Source organism: Magnolia sinica, chromosome 2 (assembly GCF_029962835.1).
Source record: "Magnolia sinica isolate HGM2019 chromosome 2, MsV1, whole genome shotgun sequence".
Lineage (NCBI taxonomy): Eukaryota > Viridiplantae > Streptophyta > Magnoliopsida > Magnoliales > Magnoliaceae > Magnolia > Magnolia sinica.
In genome coordinates, this window is record NC_080574.1 from 92,893,795 (window position 1) to 92,921,087 (window position 27,293).

The 27,293-nt window shown below is 41.3% G+C and overlaps 1 non-coding gene across 1 annotated transcript; it reads left to right on the top strand.

Annotated features, from left to right (window-relative positions):
• Positions 1 to 11,705: 11,705 nt before the first annotated feature.
• LOC131238372 (small nucleolar RNA R71) lies at positions 11,706 to 11,812 on the top strand. Its single transcript, XR_009167774.1, has one exon. It is a non-coding gene; the product is annotated as a small nucleolar RNA R71 (small nucleolar RNA).
• The last annotated feature ends 15,481 nt before the right edge of the window (positions 11,813 to 27,293 follow it).

Sequence of the window (27,293 nt, forward strand, 5' to 3'; positions counted from 1 at the left end):
ATTTCACTTCCACCTTCCAAAAGTCACACTTTTCAAATTTAGCATATAATCGGTGTTCCTGCAGGGTTTGAAGAGTGACTCTAAGATGTTGCTCATGTTCTTCCTGGGTCTTTAAATATATAAGAATATCATTTATGAATACTATGACAAAACAATCTAGGTGTGGCTTAAATACTCTGTTCATCAAGTCCATAGATACTGCCGGTGCATTTGTTAGTCCAAACGGCATCACGAGAAACTCGTAGTGGCCATAACGAGTCCTAAAGGTTGTCTTTGGTATGTCTACTTCTTTAATTCTAAGTTGGTGATATCCTGACCGCAAATCTATTTTGGAGAAAAACTTGGCTTCTTTCAACTGATCGAAAAGATCATCTATCCTAGGAAGTGGGTATTTGTTTTTAATGGTAACCTTGTTTAGTTGGTGATAATCAATACATAACCTCATCGAGCCATCTTTCTTCCTTACAAATAAGACTGGTGCACCCCACGGTGATGTACTCGGCCGAATGAAACCCTGCTCCAATAACTTTTGAATCTGCTCCTTCAGTTCCTTCAACTCTACTGGTGTCATACGGTATGGTGCCATGGAGATTGGTGAGACTCCGGGCATAAGATCTATACCAAATTCGATCTCCCTTCTTGGAGGCAACCCTGGTATGTCTTGAAATACATTGGAAAACTCACATATGATTGAAATTTGATCGATACCTACTTCATGTGGTTCTTCCTCCAAAAGTGCTAAGAAATCGTATAACGGTCCATTCTTTTGCTTTCCAAGAAACTGGAGTCTCGATCGCCCAGGAATAGAGAATGCCACGGTCTTCTCAAAACAATCCAAATTTGCATGGAACGAAGCTAACCAATCCATTCCCAGAATAACATCGAACTCTTGCATGTCTAATACGATAAGGTCGGCTAACAATACGGAATCTCCAACCATGACAGGGCAAGATCTACATATCTGATTTAACACTACGGAGCTTCCTATTGGTGTAGCAATTACTAAATTCTTATCTAGGAGTTCAGGAGATAAACCCAATGTATGCATGAAAAGAGTCGAAATAAAAGAATGTGTAGCTCCTGAATCAAATAAAACTTGAGCGGACGAGGAATAGATAATTATGGTACCTTCCACCACTGCTCCATTAGCATTTGCGTCTGATGGTACTATAGTAAACACACGACCCTGGGCTGGTTGTCGAGAAGCCTGACCTTCCTGCCTCGGCTGGTAGTGTTGTTGTTGTGGGCGTTACTGCTACTGAGGGGGTCTTTGTTGCGAATTTCTCTGATACTGTTCCGGTACTTGATGATATGGGGGTCTCTGGTACTGCAGTTGATGTGCTTGAAACTGTGGCTAAGGTCTCGGGTGCATCTGCGGGGGCGCCTGATAATGTGGTTGCTGAGGTGGTTGTTTACAAAAACGCGCAGAGTGACCCTCCATTCCGCAGTTATAACATTTACCCGTAAATCGGTTCATTGGCTGAGCAAGAGTTGAGGTATTTGTTACCATCGTCTTTAGTTTCTTAGAAGCATCACCCTGTGTTTGAGATGTATTCGATGCAGCCCTAGCATTGCTCTTCGCTTCTCTCTTTTGGTTACGACTTTTCCAGAATTCTTCGTTGTCTCGCTCTATCATTAAAGCCCATTCTACTACATTGGCATACAATCTAAGCTTAAGTGGAGTCAACTTGTTACGAATTGACCCTCTCAGACCTCGCTCAAACTTCTTAGCTTTGCGAGCTTCATCCTGAATCATAAATAGGGCAAAACAGGATAATTCAGTAAATTTAGACTCATACTGGCCTACAGTCATCTCCCCCTGTTCTAAGCTTATGAATTCCTCTACTTTCTGCTCCCGTACACACTCAGGAAAGTATTTCTCATTGAACTTCTCACAGAACATATCCCATGTCCATGCAGTATCTTCTTCAATTGTTCTAGCAATTGTCTCCCACCAGTGGTCGGCCTGTCCCTCTAACATGAAAACCGCAAGTGTAACCTTCTGCTCCTCATCACATCCTAAAATAGTGAATATCTTCTCTATTTGCTTTTTCCACTTTTCTGCCTCCATAGGGTCTGATAAACCCTCAAAAGTAGGCGGCTTCAATCTCTTAAATTTCTCTATTAAGCCCCCAATGCCATCCTGCACAACTTGGGTGGCTCCTCTATTATCACGACGAATGTGTTGTCCAAGAATGGTTGCCATGTCACCTAAAGCACGAAAGACCCCATCCAATGATTGGCCACTTTCGGTGGTCCCCGGTGTGGCTGCCACCGGACTAGCTCGACCTCTACCTCTATTTTCACGCCGGCTCCCAGACATGTTCTAAATCAAACAATAAGCTTTAGATATCACATAAGGATGGATCACTAAAAGACAATACTACAAGTTAAGTTTTGATCACAACAACACTCGCAGGGGATATATCCTAATTTTCAAAGTGACTAAGTTTTCAAGTAAAACCCTAGGTCCTCAATGATTCTAAACTTGAGCTCTGATACCAATCTGTCACGCCCCGAAATCCGGCACCTGGGTATATCCGACCCCGATTCCGTACCCGCAGGCATGACTTATGTCTTGTATGTTTACATTTCATATTCCACGCATATATTGACAAAATAACCTCATTTATAAAATATAACAATCCAAAAATTTAATAATTAAACCTTTATTTAAAGAAAAATGTCCATGTTCTGACTATTCAAGATTATCATCAAACACATATCATCATAATGTTGTTATACTAAATGTTCATTACACTTATTTAGAAAATGGTAAAGAAACAAAATAAATAAAAGAAAATCTCTTTAAGCTCCTCCATGTGATCCTGATCCTGAAATTTTAAAATCCCAATAGGGTAAGCTGCGAAGCCTAGTGAGTAATCTCAACACAGGTTCCAAAATAACCTCATATAACATGAATAAAAGTATTAAAAGATATAATATCTATTTAGGTAAAACAACAAATGAGGAGATCTAATAAACACAAAATTTCAATGTAAATTCAAAGAAACAAGAATAAATGAAATCAACATATGATATACTCCATAATAAAAGGTGTGGTTTATTCTTTTTAACACCAGGGCTAGTTTACACCGGTTGGCCAACACCCACGCCAATATAACACCTAGCCTGACAATGGAAACCTCTTGCATGACATGCTCACCCACTCAAAGGGCACTTGGTGAGGGACCCATTTGTACGTTAGCTGGTCAGACTACTACCCTACCGAACCTCACAGTGGGAACCTTTTGCAATCCTGACATGCTCACCCACTCAATGGGTACGGTAGAGGTTCCAAAAGGTACCAATTGGGTTTCTGGGACTTTCAACCCAAGGGTCTTGATCGCCCCACCTATTTACGCTTTAGGGATTTTCAACCCAGAGGACTTGATCGCCTCACTTATTTTCTGGTGTTTCATAACTATTTTAATGATGCATGATTTTAATATTGCATAAATCAAATATTTCTAATTATCTTCAATGACTACTATTCTTCGGTCAATCCATAATACTTGATGTACATGATTTAGTAACTAAAAACAAAATTTCCAATCAATGTAAATTGTATGTAGATAATTAAAATTTTACATAAAAATTAAAATAAACATTTAACATAATCAATTAGATCATGGTTAAATTACAATGAAAAAAATAAACATACAACGTGATTTATTAAATCTTGATTAAAAGATAAGCATGCAACATGATTTACACGATTTAAGATCTATATAAAAATATATATAAACTCAAGATTTTGCAATAACTTTTAACAAAACAAAATCTAAATGCAAATAAGAAAATTTTAAGATAGGGTTAACAATAAGACTATAAAACTTCCATGAAATCATATTAAAGCAATGCCAACAAAAATAATAATTTAAACAACATTTTAAGAAGCAGGGTAAGTAATTATGTCAAATTAAAAAGTACATCCAAGATGGCAATTTCGTATTATAACTACAACTGAATTAACAAATAAAATGAATTAAATTAAATTATATAGAGTTTTCATAAATATCAAGTGAGAGAAAACTCACTTTTTCTTAAAAAGAAGTATTTTCTTTTCTTTTTCTTTTTCTTTTCTTTTCTTCCTCTCTCTTCCTTTTTCTCTCTCCTCTTTTCTTTCTTCCTTTTTCTCTCTCTTCTCTCTCTCCCTCTCTTTCCAACGTGAATGTCCAGCAATACCTTTTTTTTTCTCTCTCTCTCTCTCCTCACTCTTCTCACATCACAGCACCTCACCTCACCTCACGTTTCACCACATCCCACTTCTCTTCCTTTGCTCCTTATTTATAAGGATAGCATCTCACGTGTGCTATTAATGTCTTTTAAAGTTTCAGTTTTCTTTCGTTTTTTTTTTCTTTCTTTCTTTCTTTTGGTTTACACCACGTGCTCAAATCTAAATACTTCACATGCATTTATGCTTCCGTTTTGCAATTCTTTTCATAACGTTTCCTTTTTTTTTCTTTTGCAACGTGGGCTGGTTAAATGCACACATTCACCATGCATCTTATGTGCACCACATGCATGTGCCACATGTATGTGTAAGCTATGATGCATGCATGGCTACTTGTGTGTGCGTGAGAGGTATGTATGTGATGTGTTTGGTGTATTTGTGAAGTATTCATTGGTGCATAAGTGTATGATGTAGATGGATGGACAGATTAATGTATGCATAGATAGAAGGATAGATATATGCAAATGAGTTATTGTACGATCGATGGCTAGACTCTAAGGTATAGTTGTGGATGGACGGGTAGGATTGTGGGCGGCCATATGACCGATATTATGGATGATCAGTTCAGATGCAAAGGCAAGTGTTCCAATGATTTTCAACATATGGATGGTTAGATGGTTGTATCGTTGGGTGGATGGTTACATATATGGTTGAATTTATTAGTTAATGAATAGTTGGATTAGATATGTCCAAATCAATGGTTGAGATTGAACCAGTTGATCTTATAGATCGTTGGTCATATCGGACTAATTAGGTATGTCGATCAATGGTTAAAATTTGATGGTTAAGATTTATTTGGGTTATTACAAGAGGATTGTTGAATGCCTGGAACTTCTAACCAGTTGGAATATCCAGCTTTGTGTGGAGTTCTACAATTTAGGAATGGTTGAGACTCCTTAGGGCCACTCAACCTGCGTAAGCAAATATTGACAAATATCCCCTCCTTAGGGCCACTCAACTTGCCTAAGCAAGTATCGAAAAATATCCCCTCCTTAGGGCCACTCTGCAAATCTCATATCACACATGCATTTTGTCGAACACATGCTGGGAATGAAAAATGAAAGGAGTAAATAATATAATAGGATATTACTCATAGTCTAAGCTCTCGATGGGGCAAATGTTGGCATCCATCGGTGGAGGTGGCAGTGCTAGTGGAGCAAGGACAGTGGTTGCGGATGAAGTTTGTGGTCACAAGGGCTGCGACTGGTGGAGGAGCCCAGACGGTGACGAGGGTAAGATGAAAGGGGTTTCGAAAACTCTAGCACAGGGTGTGATCACAGATCAACGACGAGTTTGCAGTGAAAGGGGGTTTTGAAAACCCTAGCAAGAGAGGGAGAGAGAGAGGTTGGGAAACAGAGGGGCAGGCACGTGAGAGAGAGAGGGTTCAGGTTTTAGGAGAGGCGCGGGCTTAAGAGAGAGAGAGGGTTTGGGTTTTGGGAGGGGCGGGCGTGCGAGAGAGATTTGAGGGATTTGGGTTGTGGGAGATGGGCGCGCGCAGGATTGTGTTTTTTTTTAGGGGGGGCGGTGACGGATGACACTTTTAAGTGCTTAGTTTTAGGTCCTGTGGGGCCCACCATGATGTATATTATTTATTTACTCCGTCCATCCATTTTAAAAGATCATTTTAATGGTTAATACAAAAAATGAGTCAGATCGAAGCTGTAAGCGGACCACATAAAATATTAATGATAGAAATTTAATTTTTATTAATTCTTATGGTGTGGTCTAATTAGACCTTCAATCTACCTACTTTTTGGGCTCATCCACTGAAATTATATATAAGAATTTATGAGCGGCTTAGATAAAACACATATATTCTAATAGGCCCCATGGAGCTCCTTAAGCACCATCAATCTCTAATAAGATACTGGTGGAATGTCGATTTTAGCTACAAATTAAGTAGGTTTTAGCTACAGTTTATATTCATAGCTAAAAACTTCCAAAGTCCGTAGCCTATGCTCAATTTTTTGGTAGTGCTTGAACCTGCAAGAGAAAGAAGAGAATGAATGGGAACAATATTAATAAATGGCACGAACTCATTATGTAAGAGAAAAGGATATACCACAGCTCTTGGGAAAAGTGAGCTAGCCAGAGGAAGTGGTGGATCTTTCTGATATCAGGAAACTTAGACATTTCCCTGAAGAGTTCAACAGATGCATCTGGCACTAGTGCTTGTCTCTTGGAGGATGAGAAGTGTGAAAATTCCTCTTGGTGGGGATGTACTCGTCGTAGAAGTGACCCATTATGGGGAGTCCCACCATTCTATGTAGGTCCCATAGGGTGATGCTAACTTCGTTGAGGGGCAAATGGAAAGAATTGGTGGTGGAACACCAATAACTGAGAAACCCTTTATAGATCATATGATCTTTGTGGAAATACTTTGAGGTAGCTTCGATCGCACCATAAAGACTGACCTCCATCAACGTTGCAAAATGTTTATTAAGGATGGCCTTAGCCCAATCAGTATAGTACTTGTGCGATGTTAAGAAGCCGCGTGTATGGAATTCATCATTGTCCCATAGTGATCTTCTTTCTCTGAATCATTGGCGCGCCGTTTCGTAGAAAGCTGTGGAAAATAACTAATGTGGACTATAACAAGGGATAAGAAATTGCATGGGATGGACATCATCGACTTGCTATCTCGATCCCTTTTCTGACAGAATGCCCTCCGGCATTCTAGGTTCTCTCATCAACCAATTTGGAGTGTACACCATTCATCTTTGAGTCATTTGATCTGTCGGCTCTCTTTGAAGGATGGACAGATGTCGCTGAATATTTAACGGGATCATTATCAACTCGTTCCTAAAAGGACTGTTGAATTTTATATAGTCATCTTGGACCTTCACAGTGTCGCAAGTGTTTGGGAGTTTCTTCTTCTTATGTTCCTTGATCTTCTCTTGAAGTTCCTGATTCTTCGATCTCTTCTGCTTCTTTTGAAAAAGCAATGGTGGCGGCATATCTTCTCTCACAAGAGAATAGATGATATCGGTGCATAAATTGGTTGTTAATTTCAACTAGGATTCCCAGTCAATTTCGCGACCTTGCTTCGGAGGTCCCGCTATTTCTCTAAAAATGCTTGGCTGGAATATCGGTCAGGACAATGTTTTGATTTAATCAGAAAAGTCAAAGATGGATAGGATTGGCTCCTTTACATATGTGGGACGTTTCTTAGTCACTTTGACTCATTTTCACGGATGGTCTTCATCGGTCAGAGGGGAAAAGTGGTTATCGGAGCCGTAGATAAGGGTACAGGAGCTAGAGGAGCTGGAGAAGGTTCGGGAGTTAGAGAAGAGCCTAGGAGACTTGCATGGGAAGGTTGATCTGTAGGTGCTTCTATGAGGTGAAAAGTTCTCTTAGTACGGGCCATGGCTAAAGAGTCAAGAGAAATTGGTTAAGTCTGAGAAGTTAGAAATTTTGGTAGAGTTTCAGAATGAAGATTTTTCGCACTAAGTGCAGGGGAGTTGTGCGGGCAGGTTGCACGGGAGAGTTGCGCGGAGAAGGGATTCGAAAGAGAGAAAGAAGATTTTTGAAGTATGGAATGGCTAGAAGTTCTGATATTTATAGACCAGTGGGACCTGCTGCGAGTTGCGAGGGTAGGAGTTGTGCAGACCCATGCAACTTAAGACCCTGAGAAGGAAATTGATCCTTCGAATTGACTTATGGTGGTCAAATCTTGGATCAAGGGGGCATCTGTTGGAGCGTAAAATTTGGTTAAGGAGAGAGGTTTCAAGAGGAAGAATTGGAGAATGAAATGGAGCTAAAAGTGAAGAGAAGGTGACTTGCATGGGACCTAAGTTGCGCGAGTCCATGCAACTCGTCATGGTTGCACTGGGCCACTCAATTCGCTTCGGAAAGAGATGAATTAAAATTGTAAAACTAGGTCCACAGCATGAGATTCGAGGGCCCACACATGAGGAAGCCTATAAATACCCCCTACCTCCCTCATTTGCAAGCTTAGATGTTTGGAAGACCAGTGCCTCTGATAGGTATTGGAATTGGAGAGAAGGACAGGGAGTGCAGAGTGCAAAAGGCCAGGCCACTCCACTCCTTGTGAGTTGCACGGATACTCTTTGAGGCAACACTATGTTGTATTTTCACAAGTCCTTAGGCCATTCCAGGTGTTTCAAAGTGATTCAGACACTCTTTTATCACGTCAATGAGGGACGAAGTGCACAGAAAGCCCACACAACTCATCTCCCCTAGAGACATGACTAATATGAACTGGAATGTTACCGAAATTTATATTTGAGACTATTTAATATTTGCACTCTTGTATTTTCTAGAAATTCTATCTCAGAATCAGAGTATCAAAAGGATGTAAAGAACTCAGAATTAATAAATTCGATTATTGTTCTCTTAGTTCTTTCTTTTTGTCATTATTGAGTGAGATAATTCCCTAAATCAAATGCTTTTCATTTCTGGTCGAAACACCGCCCTAAGAGCATAGTCAGATGCATCGTACATAAGTTCAGAAGGAAGGCTCCAATCGGGTGGCTGCATGATATGTGCAGTGATTAACATGCCCTTAAGCTTAGTAAAAGCTTCATGGCATTGCTCAGTCCACTCGTATGGTACATCCTTTTGAAGTTGATTACATAAAGGACGAGAGATGTGGCTGAAGTCCTTTATGAACCCCCTATAAAACCCAGCATGTCCTAAGAAGGATCGCACACCTCGTATGCTTTTGGGTGGAGGTAAAGTAGAGATAAGATTAATTTTCACTTTATCTACCTCTATTCCCTTGGAAGAGATGATGTGTCCAAGAACAATTCCCTTAAGAACCATGAAATGACACTTCTCCCAATTGAGTACCAAATCTTTTCTTCACATCTTTTCAGCACACATTTAAGATTTTCTAAGCAATCGCTGAAAGATGGACCAAAGACCGAGAAGTCATCCATGAAGACCTCTAGATATTGCCCCACCATGTCAGAAAAAATACTCATCATGCATCGCTGAAAGGTGGCGGGTGCATTACACCGTCCGAATGGCATCCTTCGGTAAGCAAAGGTGACAAAGAGACATGTGAACGTGGTCTTTTCTTGGTCTTCACAGGCTATCTCGATCTAGTTGGAGCCCGAATATCCGTTAAGGAAATAGTAATAGGAATAACTAGTAAGCCTTTCAAAAATTTGATCAATGAAGGGCAAAGGGAAGTGGTCCTTCCTTGTGACGGTATTCAATTTTCGGTAGTCAATGCACATTCTCCAACCGGTAGTCACCCTAGTTGGCACGAGTTCATTATTGGCATTGGATATGATGGTGATTCCAGACTTTTTAGGAACCACCTGAGTTGGACTCACCCATTGACTATCGGATATCGAGTATATGATACCCACATCCATTAGTTTAAGTACCTCAGCTTTAACCACTTCCTTCATGTTTGGATTTAATCTACGTTGTGGTTGTCAAGAAGTATCCGCATTATCCTCTAGATAAATGTGGTGAGTACAAATCGAAGGGTTAATTCCCCTGAGGTTCGCAATCGACCATCCAAGGGCTCCCTTATGCTCAATGAGAGTAGATATGAGTATACTCTCTTGTTCTTACTCAAGGTGGGAAAAAATCACCACTGGGTATGTCTCATCTTGACCTAAATAGGCATATTTCAAATCAGAGGGCAAATGTTTTAGGTTAAGCTTTGTGCATTGAGGTTAGACGACAGAGGAACTACATCAGTTTAAGACAATTCTTCGAATTGTGGCCTCCACTGGTTAACTTCGAGTACAAGCATGGTATCTAGTATGGTCCCCATCTCACTAATCATGTCATCATCAAAATCATGGGAGTGGGCCAGGCACGTCTCTAGAGGGTCAGAGGATAAGGTCAAAAGAGTTCTTTCCAAAAAAGAGTCGATCATGTTAATGTCATGAAAATCATCATCATCCTCTAACTATTTGCCCATATTGAAAAAGATATTCAACTCCAATGTCATATTTTCAAAAGACAAACCCATTACGTCTTTCCTACAATTAATGATTGCATTTGATGTGGCAAGGAATGGGCGACCAAGAATGACAGGAATTTGAGTACTCATGTCTACGATGGGTTGAGTATTTAGGACGATAAAATCTACCAAGTAGTAGAATTTGTCAACCTGAACCAACACATCCTCAATTATCCCTCTCGGTACACGAACTGAATGATCAACAAGTTATAATGTGGTTCGTGTGGGTTTTAATTTAGCCAAACCTAGTTGTTCGTAGACCGAGTAAGAAATCAGATTTACACTCACTCCTAAGTCAAGAAGTGCGTGCTTAATTCAGTAGTTCCCAATTACATAAGAGATGGTTGGGATACCGGGATCTTTGTATTTCTTTGGCACATCTTACTTTAGGATGGCACTCACTTTTTTAGTTAAAAAGATTTTCTTTTAAATATTTTGTCGTCTTTTGGTCGTATATAAGTTTTTCAGAAATTTGTCATATGAAGGCATTTGTTTTACGGTATCAAGTAGAGGAATATTGACCTTCACTTGTTTCAACACCTCTGGAATGTCCTGAGAGTTAGAGAGAGGTTTTGGTGCAATCAACCGTTGGGGAAATGGAGTAATCAGCTTCCCTTGAGGTTCCAGTTTTAATTCTTGTGGGGCATGGCTAGATCTATCCTTGTTGTCCTCTTCCGGGTCCTTAGGTATTTCAGCACTAATCAGAATAGTTTTGTCAATGGTCTTCCCACTTATAAGAGTAGCGATAGATTTAGCTTACTCCATCTAATTTGAAGGGCTCGGGTCACTAATTTTATATTGCGGTTTTGGATTGGGAAGAGGTTGAGCTGGAAGGCTCCCCTTGTTCCCAATTGCATTTTTAGTTTTAAGTACTTATATGGCCTTTGTGAGGTCTTGAAATACTTGTAGCATACCTTGATTGAAAGCTCTTGATTTTGAAGATGCTTTAAAATCAGATCCTCCTGAGGTTTCCCTTGAAATGGAATTTGATCAGGGGATCCTTGAGGTGTAGCAGTTTATCCATTTCTCCAACTGAAGTTTGGATGATTTCTCCAGGTGGGATTGTACGTATTAGAGGTGGGCCCACAGAAAGGTCTTTAGTAATTACTTACATCATTAGATTGCTCATTCGGTACCTCTTAAAAAGTAGATATTGTTGAGCAATTCTCAGTTGTGTGAATGTTGCAAGCACAAATGCCGCAAACAATTTCCTTACCCTTATCCTTCTTTAATTCCATGGCTTTGAGTTTTCTGGTGAGATTAGCCACTTTAGCATTGATATAATCGTTCTCTTTCAGGAGATACATTCCACCCCTCTCCTTGGATTGAGTCGGCCTAGACGTTGTGCTTGATTTTAGGGAGATGTCCCATGATTGTGTGTTTTCAGCAAGCTTGTCAAAATAATCCCACACATCATCGACACTTTTATTCATGAATTCCCCATTACACATTGTCTCGACCAATTGGAGCATGGAAGACATCAGTCCATGATAGAAGAAATTCGTGATGCACCATGTTTTAAAACCGTATTGTGGGCATGAACTGACAAGATCCTTGAACCGTTCCCAAAATTGGAAGAATGTTTCATCTTCCTTTTGGGCGAAGTTCATGATCGACTTTCTAAGGGTGTTCGTCTTATGGTATGAGAAAATTTTCTTTATGAACTCCCTTGTCATGTCACTCCATCTACCAATAGATCGAGGACATAGTGAATGCAACTACGTCTTAGCTTTCTCTTTCAAAGAAAAAGGAAATAGTTTCAGCCTGACCATGTTGTCAAACATGTTAGGAAAATATAGAGTGACTATGATTTCATCAAACTCTTTCATGTGTAGATATGGATTTTCATATTCAAGCCCATAAAATTTTGGAAGGAGTTGGATCACCCCTGACTTGATATCCATATGTCCCATATTTTCTGGAAAAACCATGCATGAAGGTGTACTCACCCCCGTCGATTGTAAATAGTCTCGTAAAGTATGAGGCAGGGGTGCTTGATGCACCTCATTCTCATCCTAGACTTCCTCAACTCAAGGTTGAGGTTGTCTTCCCAGTTGATTAACTGGTTGATTGGTAGTCATCACTTCAATTAACTCTGAGGATCTCAAGTGGTGTCTAATCCTGTATGGATAGATAACCCCTCAACCAATGCCCCTACACTCAAGAGACGCTGAGTGTTGTCACGGACCCACTTGAGCATGAAACACTCTCAGCACTCAAATTCAGACTCTAACCTAACCTAAAAGAAAGGAAATAGAAATCTAGAAATAAAACGAAAGAGGGAATTGTAAAGAAATAACCAATTTAGAAGTTCCTAAATTAAGATCATGCAAAACAAAATAAAACTAGTTAGTTTTTAAAATTAAAATTTTGAAATTAGAAAGTTTTTAAAAACAAAAATAGAAAGATGAGTTAGTTTATAAAAAGGAAATAAGGAAAGCTACCTAGTTTCTAAAAATGAAAAAGGAAAGTTTGTAAAAAGAGGAGAAGTTAGTTTCTAAAATAAAATTAGGAAAATTTCTAAACCTAGAATTAGAAAGTAGAAAATAGGAAAGTTTTTAAAAAAATAAAAATGAGATTTTTCAACCTAGAAACAGAAAAACCCTAATCCTAAGAATAGAAAGTAGAGAAACTCTAATCTTAACTTGATTTTAAAACTAGCTAATCTCAAAAAAACACACCGTTAGTCCCCAGCAACGGCGCCAAAAACTTGTTCACAACCCTAAGTGTAGGGTCGTAATGTAATAATAATCTCGATAAGACTGAGGTTGAATCCACAAGAACTAATCTTATGTGTCTATTCTAAGAGTAATTAGAATAAAAAATAGGAGAAGATCTAACCTAAATCAGAAAAGTAGGGAGTAATTGTGAGATGATGAATTTAGAAACTTATGAATTTAAAGTTGGGAACTAGGTTTTCCAAGGATCCACTTATAGCTATTAGGATGTTTCCTTATTTGATTCAAGGTACTCAATTGGAATTGGAGTCCTATCCTATCCAATTAGAAGATATTCAATATGATCCGATCTGAACTTCCATTGACCTACTTCTCAACGGATGAAAGTCGTGAGGGTTGGAAGTGATCCTATCACCTAACCATGGCCAGGAGACTATGGTAAACAATAGAGCATGCCAATCCAATAACCAACATGGAGAATTGTGAAGAATGAAGAGGATTTCATCACCCATCCATGCCTAAGGGACGATAAAGAACAACATGATTTCCTATTTTCACAAACTTCAAACAGGAAAAGAAGATACTTAAAGCAATTGCAAATCCATAGTAATTTCGGTCACAACAAACCATTAAACACAAAAATTATTCATTAAATATCAAACTAGAATCAATGAAGTTCAACAATAACAAGGGTCAAACGAGAAAAACATCCTAATCATGCTACAAGCTTCACCCCTTAGCCCTAGCTAAGGGATCTAGCCAACCATAGACATGATTGGATTGAAAACCCTAGAAGAAAGCATTAAAAACTAAGAAGGGAAGAAGAACTCTTGGGAAGCGGCTCCATCCTTTTGCTCTGCTTCTCCAAACCCTTGATATACCAAAAATTCCATAGGGAACCCATATTTATAGCCTTGTCCGCATAGATTCGTAAAACCGCATCAATTTTATGCACTCCGCAATAGTTCTGTGTAATTCTTCGATGTCATCGAAGACTGGATTCGATGTCATCAAAAATTTATCCATTTTGTCCAGCAACTAAACTTGATTTTCCTATAATTCTTCGATGTCATCTAAACTATTTCGACTGGCTTCGATGTCATCGAAGATTGCATCTAATTTGTCCATTAACCAAACTCAATTTTTCTGTAATTCTTCAATGTCATCTAAACTATTTCGATGTCATCGAAGACTGGCGTCGATGACATCAAAATTGTTTCGATGTCATCTAAGCTCATATCCTGCAATTTTCTACACTAATTTCTACACTTCCTTCCTTTTCTACTTAGTTTTCTTAACTCTTGGGGTCTTGAAATCTTCAATCTTGGTCTTCAAATGTCCATTCTTTTACTTAGTGATTCTTGAGCATTAAATCTATACTTTTAACATTGTTTTTATTCTAAGCTCTCAAGTTCACCTTGCAACACACACACATGTAAAATATACCATTAAGCCATATTATGTCTGTAAAACTAAGAAATTAATGGGGTCCAATATGCAATATTTGACCCTCAACAGAAGACGTATGTGTTTAAAACAAAAAGTGTACAATGAGCTAATGTATATCCAATAAACAAAAACCCTAATGTTGCAAATTCAATTAACTGATTCTCAAGTAGAGTATGACTTACTTTATTGAAAATGATTAAAACCAACTTGAGAGAATATAATAGAATAAGCTAAATTAAAATAAGATTTACCGCACGAATAGCTTAAGAAGGCCATGACTTTCTCTCCTTACTTGAGTATATTGGTCAAAAATTTTCGTTGTGGAAATAAATGAGAGAAGGCCTCTATTTATAGCCAAAAGTCTTAGAAATTTTGCTGACCAGATTTTTTGTTCGGCTGGCAGAATTCCAACGATATCTATCCAACGAGATTCAAATTTCGCGGGATAAGATTTTTCAAAAATTCAGTTGGCCGAACCTTCAGTTCAGCTGTGTCACGCCCCAAACTCGGAAACCAGGCTCACAAAATTCCCGATCGCCGAATTCGGTGCTGACAGCCTCCGTAGTACCCCATTCTTTGCTCCCAGCGTGCATGCACCAGATTCCGATCCTGGAATCCTACAAGGAGGATTTTCAGTATGATTTTTTTGTATGGAGCATAACCACAAGTTTACCCAAATCACAAAGGCAATATCATCATCACATATCCACTAATATAAATATTTGAATACAATGCTGAAAGGGAAATACATATGTCGAAATTCAAAACTCCAGAAGACAACTGCACGCTCCAAGCTCAACGCTGCTGCAACCTAACGCCACTTGTACGCATTTATCGTACATAAGCTTACAAAAGCTTAGAGGGTGGTGAAAGTGTGTGCACAAGATAAGTGCCAAGTATACCATAAAGCCCATAAATCATACATCATCGGAAAAAGTAAAAATACTGACAAGACATGAATCATACGATATCAGAGTAAGCGAAAATATACTGGTAAGTCCATGAGTGCTATCAGCTGTACCAAGGCTATGCGATGCAAAACATAATAAGACAATAACAGATGCTGAAGATGCAATGCAATATGCAAATCCTGACGAGCCATGAATACCATCAACCTCATCTAGGCCATATAAGTGTAAAAAAACATCGTAACCCAAAATGCTAAGTACTGCAGATGCAATGTAATATGTAATGCGAATGAAATGACCATGCTGGAATGTGAAGTCGGGATGATAGTACGTAGTATCGCAAGCTACAAAGTCCACTACAAGGGACTTCTATCCAAATCAGTCCCATACCTAAATTTGGATAGTCCGACTCAATGTGGTAAACTCCTGATCTCAGATTAGTCGCGCGCCCAACCGAAATCCTAGCCATGCGAAGGTACAGGTGACAAATAGTTACGCACCACCAGCCCGAGCGGATAGTGACTGAATGAATGAATGGATATGCAGTTCCTGCTCAATAAGTCCACATATCAGTACGGTTGCTCTCTAGGGAAATCACTGGGGTCTATTACACTCCACACTGATTTCCTCCTCCCTGGCTGCACAGCCAAGCAAGTGGAAGAGACTTCACTACCCGCCTGCCAATATCAGGCCCGACTCATCTATAGCGGACCCATTTACGAGCTGGTCATACTCAGCCTAGCTTATAGCTCCCTCACTTGCGCGGATAAGGCCACACCCCCTTCCAACTGACCACAACACAGTAGGAGACACGACCTCATGAGATAGGCATCGACCCTCATATTTCACTCGGTCTATACATTGGAGTATCTCCTGGTACTAAGGATGTTCTGGGATTTTCACCCAAGGACATCCTACATGCCCACAGTGATAGAACCAAGCATTTCCGGTGTCCCATCTGGCCATCCACGATGTGTCTGTGGAGGCCACGGCCCTGATGTTGCTAGGGCTTATAATGATCAAGTCACATATATGCGAGATGCATGAGTCACACTATCCAGTCATGCAGCAATCCTGAGGGTACAGCGCGATAATGTGAGCACTCCGTCTCATAAGGAGTCCCGTAAATAGTCTGCCCAATGGCGTATGCTATGATCAAACATTCCTCATATCAGGCATACATATGATGCGTATGTGCATGAATCATGGAGTTATACTAAGCATTTTATATGGTGATGAACTATCCTGACAACGAAGATGGGCCTTGATGGCCTACACACAACAAGTATGGGCCTATCAATGGGCCTTAGGGAGAGTTATAATGCGGACATTTAACCAACACTATTCTTACAATGTGGACATCAAACCAACATTGCTCTCAAGGCATGGTCCACCATAAATGTCATTACATAACCCATGGTGGAATCACTCAATGTAATAGACCTCGTATACATCCCATTGGGCCTCAACCCATGGGCCTCAAATATATCAAATGGGCCTCAACCCACGAGCCCTAATACATCACAATGGGCCTTAACCCATGGGCCCTAATACATCACAATGGGCCTCAACCGATGGGCTCTAAATACATCAAAAGGGCCACATCATATGGGCCTCATGTACATCAAGTGGGCCTCAACAACGGGCCATAAACATATCATATGTGGCCCTCACAGATGGGCCATAAACATATCAAAGGTAGGCCTCACAGATGGGCCATAAACATATCAAAGGTGGGCCCCAATGGATGGGCCATAACTACATCAAGATGGGCCTTAGAATACGTCAAAATGGGCTTAATCACATGGGTCATATGCATATCATATGGGCCTTAATGGACGGCCACAAATAAATCAAGATGGGCCTCATACACATATCAAGGTGGGCCTCAATGGACAGCCATAAATAAATCAAAATGGACCCCATACATATACCAAGGTGGGCCTTAATGGACGGCCATAAATAAATCAAAATGGGCCCCATACATATACCAAGGTGGGCCTTAATGGACGGCCATAAATAAATCAAAATGGGCCCCATACATATACCAAGGTGGGCCTTAATGGACGGCCATAAATAAATCAAAATGGGCCCCATAGATATACCAAGGTGGGCCTTAATGGATGACCATAAATAAATCAAAATGGGCCCCATACATATACTAAGGTGGGGTCCACTTAAACTATAGATCTGTCTTATTTTTAGTCTCAAGCCTGTAATACAAGCTTGCCAAATGGTGGATGGTTTGTATGCAACCCATGCATCATGGTGGGGGTCCACATGAAGGCCCATCGTCAAGTATATATTATATATAACATAATATATAATCTACATATAATATATATAATATATACAATATTATATATAATATTATACAATATTATATCTAATATAATACACACACACACACACACACACACTCTGCACACATACACACACACACCCTCCCACACGTGGGAGTGGGTCCCACCGTCCAGTGTGGACGGTGTGGATAGAACACATAAATCAAGGAGGGGTTCTACCATCCACGGTTAGTGGATGGTCGGAATGAAACACATACATCTCTGTGGGTCCCATGTGGGCCCACCATAATGTTTATTTGACATCCAGCCGTTGATAAGGTCACACGGACCTGGCTGAATAGGAAAAATAAATTTCATCTTGATCCAAAACTTCTGTGTCCTAAGAAAGGGGTTTCAAAGGCAGACGTTCAATCCCACTATTTCCTCTTATGTGGGCCACCTGAGCTTTGGATGTGGCTGATTTTTAGAGGGGGCCCACTTCAAGCAAGGGCCCACCTAATGAACGGTTTGGATGACATACACACATCATGGTGGGGCCCACGGCTGGGGGCCATGGGTCCCTGCTCGTCTGCCTATCAGTAGAAGGTGTTGCCGGTGCCTCTGACAACAACAGCAGCAACAATGCTGCTGTTGTATTTTTATTTTTATTTTTTTGAAAAATTGAATTTTTTTCATGGTTTTTCAGAGGTAGGGCCCACATCAACTGAATTTAGGTCCACCAATGGATTCTATAGTCCATAACAAATCGATCAAGCCCAATATTGGGCATCTTTCGGCGTGTAGAAAAAATTAAGGTGAGTTTCAATGGTAAAAATCACTATTTTCAAAGGTGTGGCCCACCAGAAAGTTGGATCAGTTTCATTTTTCGGCGCAACGCCTAAAATGAGTTGGTAAATAGGATGGACGACGTGGATTGAATCATGCATCCATGTGGGGCCTATCCAAGTGGCTAACCCATAGGCTTAAGAATCAAGCTAACATTTGTGTTTTCCCAGTTCACATCCAGACATTGGATGGTTCTGGGCAAGGCAATTACTTTTAAGGTGGCCCTACTTAGGTGGGCCACCACATAGCTGGGTGGTGTGGAACAACATATATACAAGTGGGACCCACCTACAAATCACTTGGATCAAATGCATGCTTTATGGTGGGGTCCATTCGGGTGGGCCATATGGACATATCATCACATAAAAAGAAAAGGGAGAGAGAGAGAGAGAGAGATGGGACATGTGTGATGGAGGGCTCCGCCACTATGAGCCCTCCCTTGCAAGCAATCATACATCAAGTGGGTCTCATTACACGTGGGCCCATCAAACCGAAAATCAATGGTGGAGATCCTTTCTCCACCAAATGCGATGACCCCATCCATACGAGGAAAATAAACATCATGATGAGGTCCATGGAGAATGACCCCATCATTGAATGATCATGAGGATCAAGGTGGTCCATCGGCCACATCAAAGGTCCAAAGTGAGATCCATACCATCAATCGGTAGGTCTCACTTGGCCCATCATCAAAACATGAAAAATCTAGCCTAATAAGCACCCACCATTTGATCTTCTTGGTCTGTTGGAAAGCCGATCTCCTTGTGCTTCACTTTGATGGAGGGAGATGAGGTTTAAATGGATAGGATGAAAGATTTTTGCAATAGGGAGTGGGCCACATACATCACACTTTTCTCTCACTTGGGAAAGCCATGGACGTCCACTCTTTTGCTCTCTTTGTGGCTTGGAAATTGTGTTGAGAAAGAGAGAGAGGTGTGGTGGTTGTAAGAGAGATGTGAGTGATGGATGTGAGGTGAGTGATGGGTGAGGTGAGAGATTGGTTGACTTTGGGGTTTGCTTGACTTGTGGAGAAAGGAAGCATGGGTTGCTCTTGTACTTGACATGATGTGACGTGATTGATTGATGGAGTGATTGATTGATGGGACATATTGTAAAGATTCTCTTGGGATCGCAAAAGCGCGGCGTTTCTTCAAAATAACACTGGCCCACATCTTCTTGTCAGGGTATCGGATCGGTATGGAAGAGAGGCGTTGGAACCACGGCAATGGTGCGTTCGCAATGATATAAGTCTCGGATTAAGCTGACTCAAATCTACAGGATACGACTTAGGGTCGCATGCAAATGTCGATCATAGGTCGCAGGTTGTCGGAATTTAACGAGAAGGATCGTGGGAGTCGACGGAACAGTACAGGCTAGGATATGGGTCTTACACGATGTGTTTGTGAAGGATCTCCCTGAGATCTGAAGTTTTAAGGTTGTTGGAAACTTGACCAAACACTTTGGGCTAGTCGAACTGACAGGGGCTAGCCAAACTTGATGTAGAAAATCTTTATCTTGTTATATACTTGCCCAAAATGTGTTGGGTTAGCCAAGTAGTTAAGTTGGCTGAACCAGAAGTCAGGCTAGCCTAACTTCAATGTATTTTACTTAAAATTATGTTCATTATGATACCATGTGAAATGCAATGACCGTTTATTCAAGTTAAACAACTTGATGGTTGACGCATACAAATGCTTCAAACTTCAAACCAAGCCAATTTAAAGCTTGCGATGATGAGTCTTCCTTGAGATATTGATCTAATCTCTACGTAGTCTTCATGAGTCATCAAAGAACATCTTCATGAGTGCTTTTTGATCCAATTGGGACTACAAAATTTAACAATCTTAAGTGTGTTTTAAGTATAAACACTTACATGCTTTGTGCACTTTCAATGAGCCAAGTTACATTTTTACTATTGGTGGCAATTTTTTTCAGTCTTCTCTTCTTCCTTTACACTTAATTTTCTTGGATCCCGGGTCTTGAAACCTTTGATATTGATCTCCATGGATCTATTCTTCATTTTGGAAATATTTAGAGTGTTAGTATCACGGCTTTAAGAATTTGTTTCTCCATTGCTCTCAAATTTACCTCATAGAGAAAAATGTAATGCGGTCATTTAAGCACGTAAAATTCATAAAAATAAGTTATAACAAGGGTGAAGTATACAATATTTCACACTCAACAATCATCTAAATTAGGGGAGTGGGCCAAGCATGTCTCTAGGGTGTTAGATTATAGGTTCAAAAGTGACTTATTTTCCACGAATTAGTTAATCATGTTCACTTCATGGGCATCATTAACATCCTTGATTTGTTTCCACATATTGAAAATATTCAACTTTAATGTTAGGTTTCTGAAAGTTAATTTTATGTTCCTATTCCTACAATTAATGATAACATTTGATATAGCTAGGAAGGGTCAGCCAAGGATGACAGGAATTTAAGTGCTCACATCAATGACGGGCTGAGTATCCCAAGCAATAAAATCTACTGGATAGTAGAATTTATCAACTTGGACTAGCATGTCTTCTATCATTCCTCTTGGTATACAAACTAAACGATCAACTAGTTGAAGTGTGGTCTTGGTGGGTTTTAATTCACTAAGGCTAAGTTGTTCGTAGACCGAATTCCATTCCCATTTTGTAACGACCTTGGAAATTTTTGTGCTAATCTTTCCTTAAGTAGTTGTTTTTGGGGTAATTAGCGCTATACTTGATTGCTTGTGAAATTCGCATCAATCACTTTAAATTGTATCTGCATGGCTCTAAACTTGTAGATTAGTTAGCGCTATGTTACTCTGAAACCTGGGATCCATCGCTAAATCCGATTATTCTGGAATTTTTGGAAGTTCGGATCGGACTGACCGTGCGTCGAAAGTCCGATGGCGATGATCTTAGTCATTGCGGTCACCGAGTTGGGCTTGACCATCACCTCGAAAATCAAGTCCATGTGATGTTAGGTCGATTTGATTGTGTTCGGAGTGAAGAGTGTGAGAACGGTTGGATATTTATTAAGCTTTTATGAAATCGAGTCGTATCACTTGCGCGATGATTTTAAGCTATCTCGACCATTGGATTCTAACCCAATTTCACCCTCGAATCGGAAGGTGGCCGAGGCATATCCTTGTGCTTATGGACTGATCGAGATTCCGTGACCGTTGAATTGAGTGTGGTCCGCCACGGTTGATCTAAGGTCGGTACAAAAACTCAGCTTGACCTAGATCCATGGTCAAAGAGCTTAAGTCCGACCTTTCGTGGTTATAGGCCCACCAGAAGTACTTCGTTGGATCGAGAGAGGCTTGCTTTGGTTATAACCTAAGTATACCTTGTCCCTGGGGTTATTTTCATCAATATAGGCCTATTTATAGTCCTTAAACCCTAGCTCTCTTTTCCATACGAATTTCTCTAACCCTAGCTTGGAAAGAGAGTGGAAAAGAGAGAAAAAGTGAGAGAGAAGTTGGTGAATCATCTTGGATTCTTTCCTGTTCTTCTTCATCTTTGAACCTTCACTTTGAATCGTTATTCTGACGGTTCTGAGTTCATTTTGGGGTAAGTTAACCTAACCCTAATCTGTGTTAGAGCTTAGAATAGACTTGGTGTTGTTGTATCTCATTTCTATCATTGTTTTAGGGTAATCTGTCGCCGTTGACGAAGACAACTCGTCTAAATCAGTTCGATGTTTCTTTCCTTGCTTAAGGTGCAGACTTTAAGTGTATAGGTTATGGTTTTCAAGGCTTTCAATGCCAGCTAATGATTTATTCTTGTTATGGATGAGATTTCACATGCCAAATGTTGTGTTTATGTTGCGTTCCTGATATGCATGTGTTATATTGAGATTTGTGTATTCTATGTGTATGTATAAAGTACCGTATACGTATAAAATATGCACTTGTGTTTGCCATGATTATTTGTCATGTATGCATGCTAGATGTGTGTATGACAACTCCTTGGTAAAAGGAATTGTCCAAATGCATGTATTTCAACATACGTCATGTATGTTGTATCATGTATTCTAAGTGTTTGTAGAAATTCATTAATGTTAAAGTGATTTATTCACTATTGGGTAAGTGATCCAACCCTATTGATGTTAGATTCCTTTAGAATTACTTCCATGTTATTTAACATTCAATGTCATTACTTATGCTTGACATTTAAATGTTAAGTTGATATTCTTCGAGTGCTTGAGTACCACTTGATTTAAGTTATTGTTCCATTCTGTTTTACATTCTATATGAATATCTGTTGTAGTGTAATGTAGTTTGGGACTATGCTACTAGTTCCGAAACATTGATAATCGCTTTATTGAATCTGGTGCAGGTTCTTTCGCCAGTAAATCCTATAACAGGTACCTGATCGTATTAGATATGCGGACATGGTGGTATGGGCACCAGTGTTTGCGCACTCGTATGATGCTCACCCGATGACGTGAGCAACCGTAAACTAGTGAGTTCGATCATGTGATGGACCGATATCGATGTATGTTGCCTACATGTATTGGTGACGGCCCTTTGTATGAATCAGGTACCGAACTTACGCTAAGTGAAAGTTATAATAAGGCGTGCATGATTGGTACACCCTTGATCGCTAGACCTACAAGCCGATCATGATTGTATGAGATCTATTGTAATAGATGACTAGGACACTGTTTGGATGGTGATATGAGGAAGGTATCTTAGCTTCCCAATCCTGCTGTATGAAAAGGACTAATAACAACTTGGTAATCATATTCATGCACCGCATTTGCATGTACTTTGTAGATGTGGCGCACTTTGAGGCAATGTCATGCGTAACGTAAGATGAAGACGCTGAGGGTGTACACATGAGGGCACGCATCATTTTGCATACATCCTTGTATTAACAAGAGTACTTAGGATTTATTTAAATGTTCTGCTTTATCATTACTGCTTGATTGAACTGATAACATGTTAACCAGTGCCTTATTGTTCCACTGAGTTGATCACTCACTCCCACGTTCTGGGGCGGTGTTAAACACCCACCAGACTCTATCTTAGGTTCTGATGTTGCAGATGTGGATGTGACTTCTGAGGCAGAGCTGGAGATGGATGATGATGAGGCTGCTTTCTCTTATATGCAGTTTTCAGACGGGTTCTAGCGAGCCTCGTTCTGCTGCGCGGGATGCTGGGATTATTTTTGAGAATTTAAATGATGTAGTTTTGATACTTGTAATTTTGATAATAACACTTTCCTATGACCTGGTTTGAGTATGTACTTCAAGGATTCACACTTGTACACATATATTTCTATAAGTCTTCCGCTTGCTTTATTCACTTATCCCTGAATTATATCTGTGTTTTGGCTTAATCTATTCCATATTTTATGCACTAATACAGTCAACATACATCCATCATTAAATATGTTGCATAAGTGATGTTTTGGAACTCGGGAGCTGAGTTATGCTCGACCCCCGAATTTCAGGGCGTTACAAAAGGTAATCATTTTCTACAATGGAATCGAATATGTCATGTTCGTGGATCACACATTGTCGCCACTTTAGTATATTTGGGTGCGGGTCTATCGTAGATTTTGTGTTTTTGCTCCGTAGCTTCTATTGGCGAAAGTTTCTTGAAAACCTTCGCCGAGATCAAGTCTGTGCTCTCTCCTAATCTCACACAACGACCCGAAACCTTTTCTAGATCATCTATTAATGAGTGTAGATGGTTTATCATCTTGTTTTAACCCCTAAAGCTTCAAGAAATCTTTATTTTAATCAGATTTCTGCCCGAATAGCCCGATAGGCGTCAAATCATGCAAGGGGCCGATCGGGGCATTTTCAGTGGGGCCCAGGGGGGAACCACATCATTCAGACCATGGGGGACCAGGAGGACCTCGTCAAAATGGCGAGGCATCGCCGGAAGGTCCAAAGACCGGCGATGCCATCGCCGGTTCGGCGAGGGCTCGCCGATCAGCGGGCCAGGCAAGCCGGGCCGGCGCGGGCCGATGAATCCTAGGCCTTGTGTGGCCCACCCCTCCACGGTTTTCACCTTAAAACCCTTTCTTTCATCTATTTCCTTCACAAACTCCACTCACAAGCTCTCCCTTTCTTGAAAACCTCCTCCAAATCCTTCCAAATCTCTCCCAAATCTTCTTCTTCCATTTTTCGTGCAAACCCATCACCCTATCTCAAAACCCTCTTTCCCATTGCTGATTTCCCTTTCTTTCCTTCTCATTTGAGCTCTTACATCCCCTTTGGCTATTAGGTGTGTGGAAGCTTCACCATCTTCCTATATCTCTCTTTCTCTCATTTCTCATGGCCCTTTTTGAGATTGTGATGGCCATCTTTTTTTATTTCTTCCCCTCTTTCCTTGATGGGGAAGAAGAGAATGCCCGTGGATGAAGCCAGGCCGAGCCACCCAACACGTGCACGGAGGCCAAGAGGTGCCGCCGCGAGCACGTCCGCCACTCTTGAATTCCAGACCAAGAGGGACCTCGATCCTCAAGCTCCCATTGGTAGAACCCTGTTGGCAGAATTGTCGCATGGAGTCTATGAAGGCCGTAGAGTCCTTTTTGAGGCTCATGTTGATCCGCGGCTCTTTGGTGAGTTTTTCTTGTTGGAGCGCCTAGAAGGGGCTGGTTGGGGTCCCTTGTTCGAAGGCGAGTATCGCGCGAATGCTAGCACTGTTCGGGCCTTTTATGCCAACATTCTTGATCCTTCGCTGGAGCCTCTGCAGTTCAAGATTCCTTGTGGTAGCGGTCGAGTGGGTATTGTCAATGTTGCTTTGATATCCCAACTCCTGAATGTGCCACTTGGTGAAGTGCATGCCAGCGAGAAGAATGTGGACAGTGTGCGCGAGAGGGATCGTCGCACCCGATCCTTGTGTGGTCGTCTGGTCGAATGGCAGCTGAATAGGAGTCTTCTGGCTACCTACATGACGAACGACTTCCGTTTGCTTCACCACATATTTACGTTCAATGTATACCCAAGGTGGAGTAACCGCAGCGAGTGTACGCGCCTGATGGTGGATTTCCTATATCAGGTGGGGCAGGAAGCGAAGTTGTGTGTGCCGACGTACGTCCTGCGCCAGATTATTCTCATTGCTCGTTCAAGTAGAAGGACCGAGTCACTTTCATTTGGCCACCTCATTTGCAAGCTTGCACATGAGTTTGGCTATAGGCTTGGAGCTGAGAAGCCGGTTCCTGTTCGTCATATCAATCTGAGGACTCTTAAGCAGGTGGAGATCGGTTCTGGTCGGCTTATCTCAGAGAGTGAGGCTGAGTCTGAGAGCGGTAATGAAGAGAGTTATGCTGAAGGTGGTGCGGAGATTGAGGAAGAAACAGAGCAGGACGAGGAAGAAGATGAGGCACAGGATTCGAGTGATAGCTCTCCTCCTGTGGCGCCAGAGCAGAGCACAGAGCAGACTGCCAGAGATGCCCGTCTTACACGGTTTGAAGAAGGGCAGGCTGTTTTACGCCAAGATATTGTTGATCTTCGAGCTCTTGTTAGGCATAAGTTTAAAAAGGTGGCTCGAACTCTGAAGTCTATCCTGTGTTGCTTGCAGGATAAGGGTGCCCCACCTCCATCTCCTGATTCCGACGAGTAGCAGTCGTCGTGGCCGTCTTTTGCTTTGTTTGTTGTTTTCTTTCTGTGTGTAGCCGTTGTTGGCTTTGTAGTTGGAGTTGTTGTAGTTGTTTGTGGTTGTTGTAGTTGTTGTGGTTGTTTGAAGTGTTAGATGTTGTTGTTGTTTACATGCTTTCCTAGTCATGATTCATGTATTGCTGCACTACTTGTATTGCGACGATTTTGATTAATGGAATGCATGTTGTTTGTTTTTGGAGTTGTGCTGTGTTGTTGTGTGGATGGATTATGTGACGTAGAATCTGACAAGTTGCATCCTCTGTTGAATATAAGGATGCCTCCTAAGGGTTCGAAGTCTTCGGCCCGTCTCTCTTTGATTGAGTCACTTACTGGGGTTCCTCCCTTGAGCGATAGCCAGTCAGATCCGCAAGCAGGTCCATCTCGTGCCGGTATTGGGTCGACACCTATGGTTCCTCCAGTCACACCCTCGGTTCCTGAGCCGAGCCGTGCACCTTCGTCTGCTTCGCCTACTGATAGGTTTGAGCAGATGATGCTGTTGATGCAGCAACAGCAGTTTCAGCAACAGCAGCAGCAGGAGTTCCTCTCTTCCATGGCTAGCATCTTTGCTCAGTCAGTGGGGGCGACTCCACCTGTTTCACCTATGCCTCCATCTGGGAGCGCCAGTGCCAGCGGCACATTCGAGCGATTCCGGCGCTTGCGACCTCCTACTTTTACGGGTTCTCATAGACCCGAGGAGGCCGAGTATTGGATCGACCGCATCTCTAAGATGCTGAGACCGTTGCACTGCTCTGAGATTGAGCAGGTTGAGCTTGCCTCTTTCATGTTTGAGAAGGAGGCCAGTCTATGGTGAGACAGTGTTCTTCGCACTGTCGAGGAAGATTTTGTGTGGTCGTGGCAGGCAATTGAGGCGCGCTTCCACGAGAAGTATTTTTCGGTTACGTACCGACATGAGAAGGAGAGTGAGTTCCTTCGCCTCCGCCAGGGAGGGTTGTCGGTGACGGAGTATGAGAACCGGTTTACTGAGTTGGGGCGGTATGTTCCTTTGATCCTGGGTGATCAGCCGATGAGGATGCGGCGTTTCTCTGAGGGATTGAGACCTGAGATCCGATCGAAGATTTGCTGTGCTAGCATTTCTTCTTATGCGGAGCTGGTGAGCATGTCCTTGCGAGCAGAGCAGGACGGGAATAGAGCGTCCTGCATGCGAGCACTGATGGTTCCTAGGCTGCGACCGGACTTCCAGGGTGCACCTTTCCTCGGTAAGAGGCCGCGAGCAGATTCTCCTCCGAGGCATTCAGCGCCGCCCGCTTAGCAGATGAGAGCTGATCTTCGATGTTCCTATTGTGGGAAGATAGGACACTTGGACCGTTTTTGCTTCTCCCGTATGCGAGCTAGT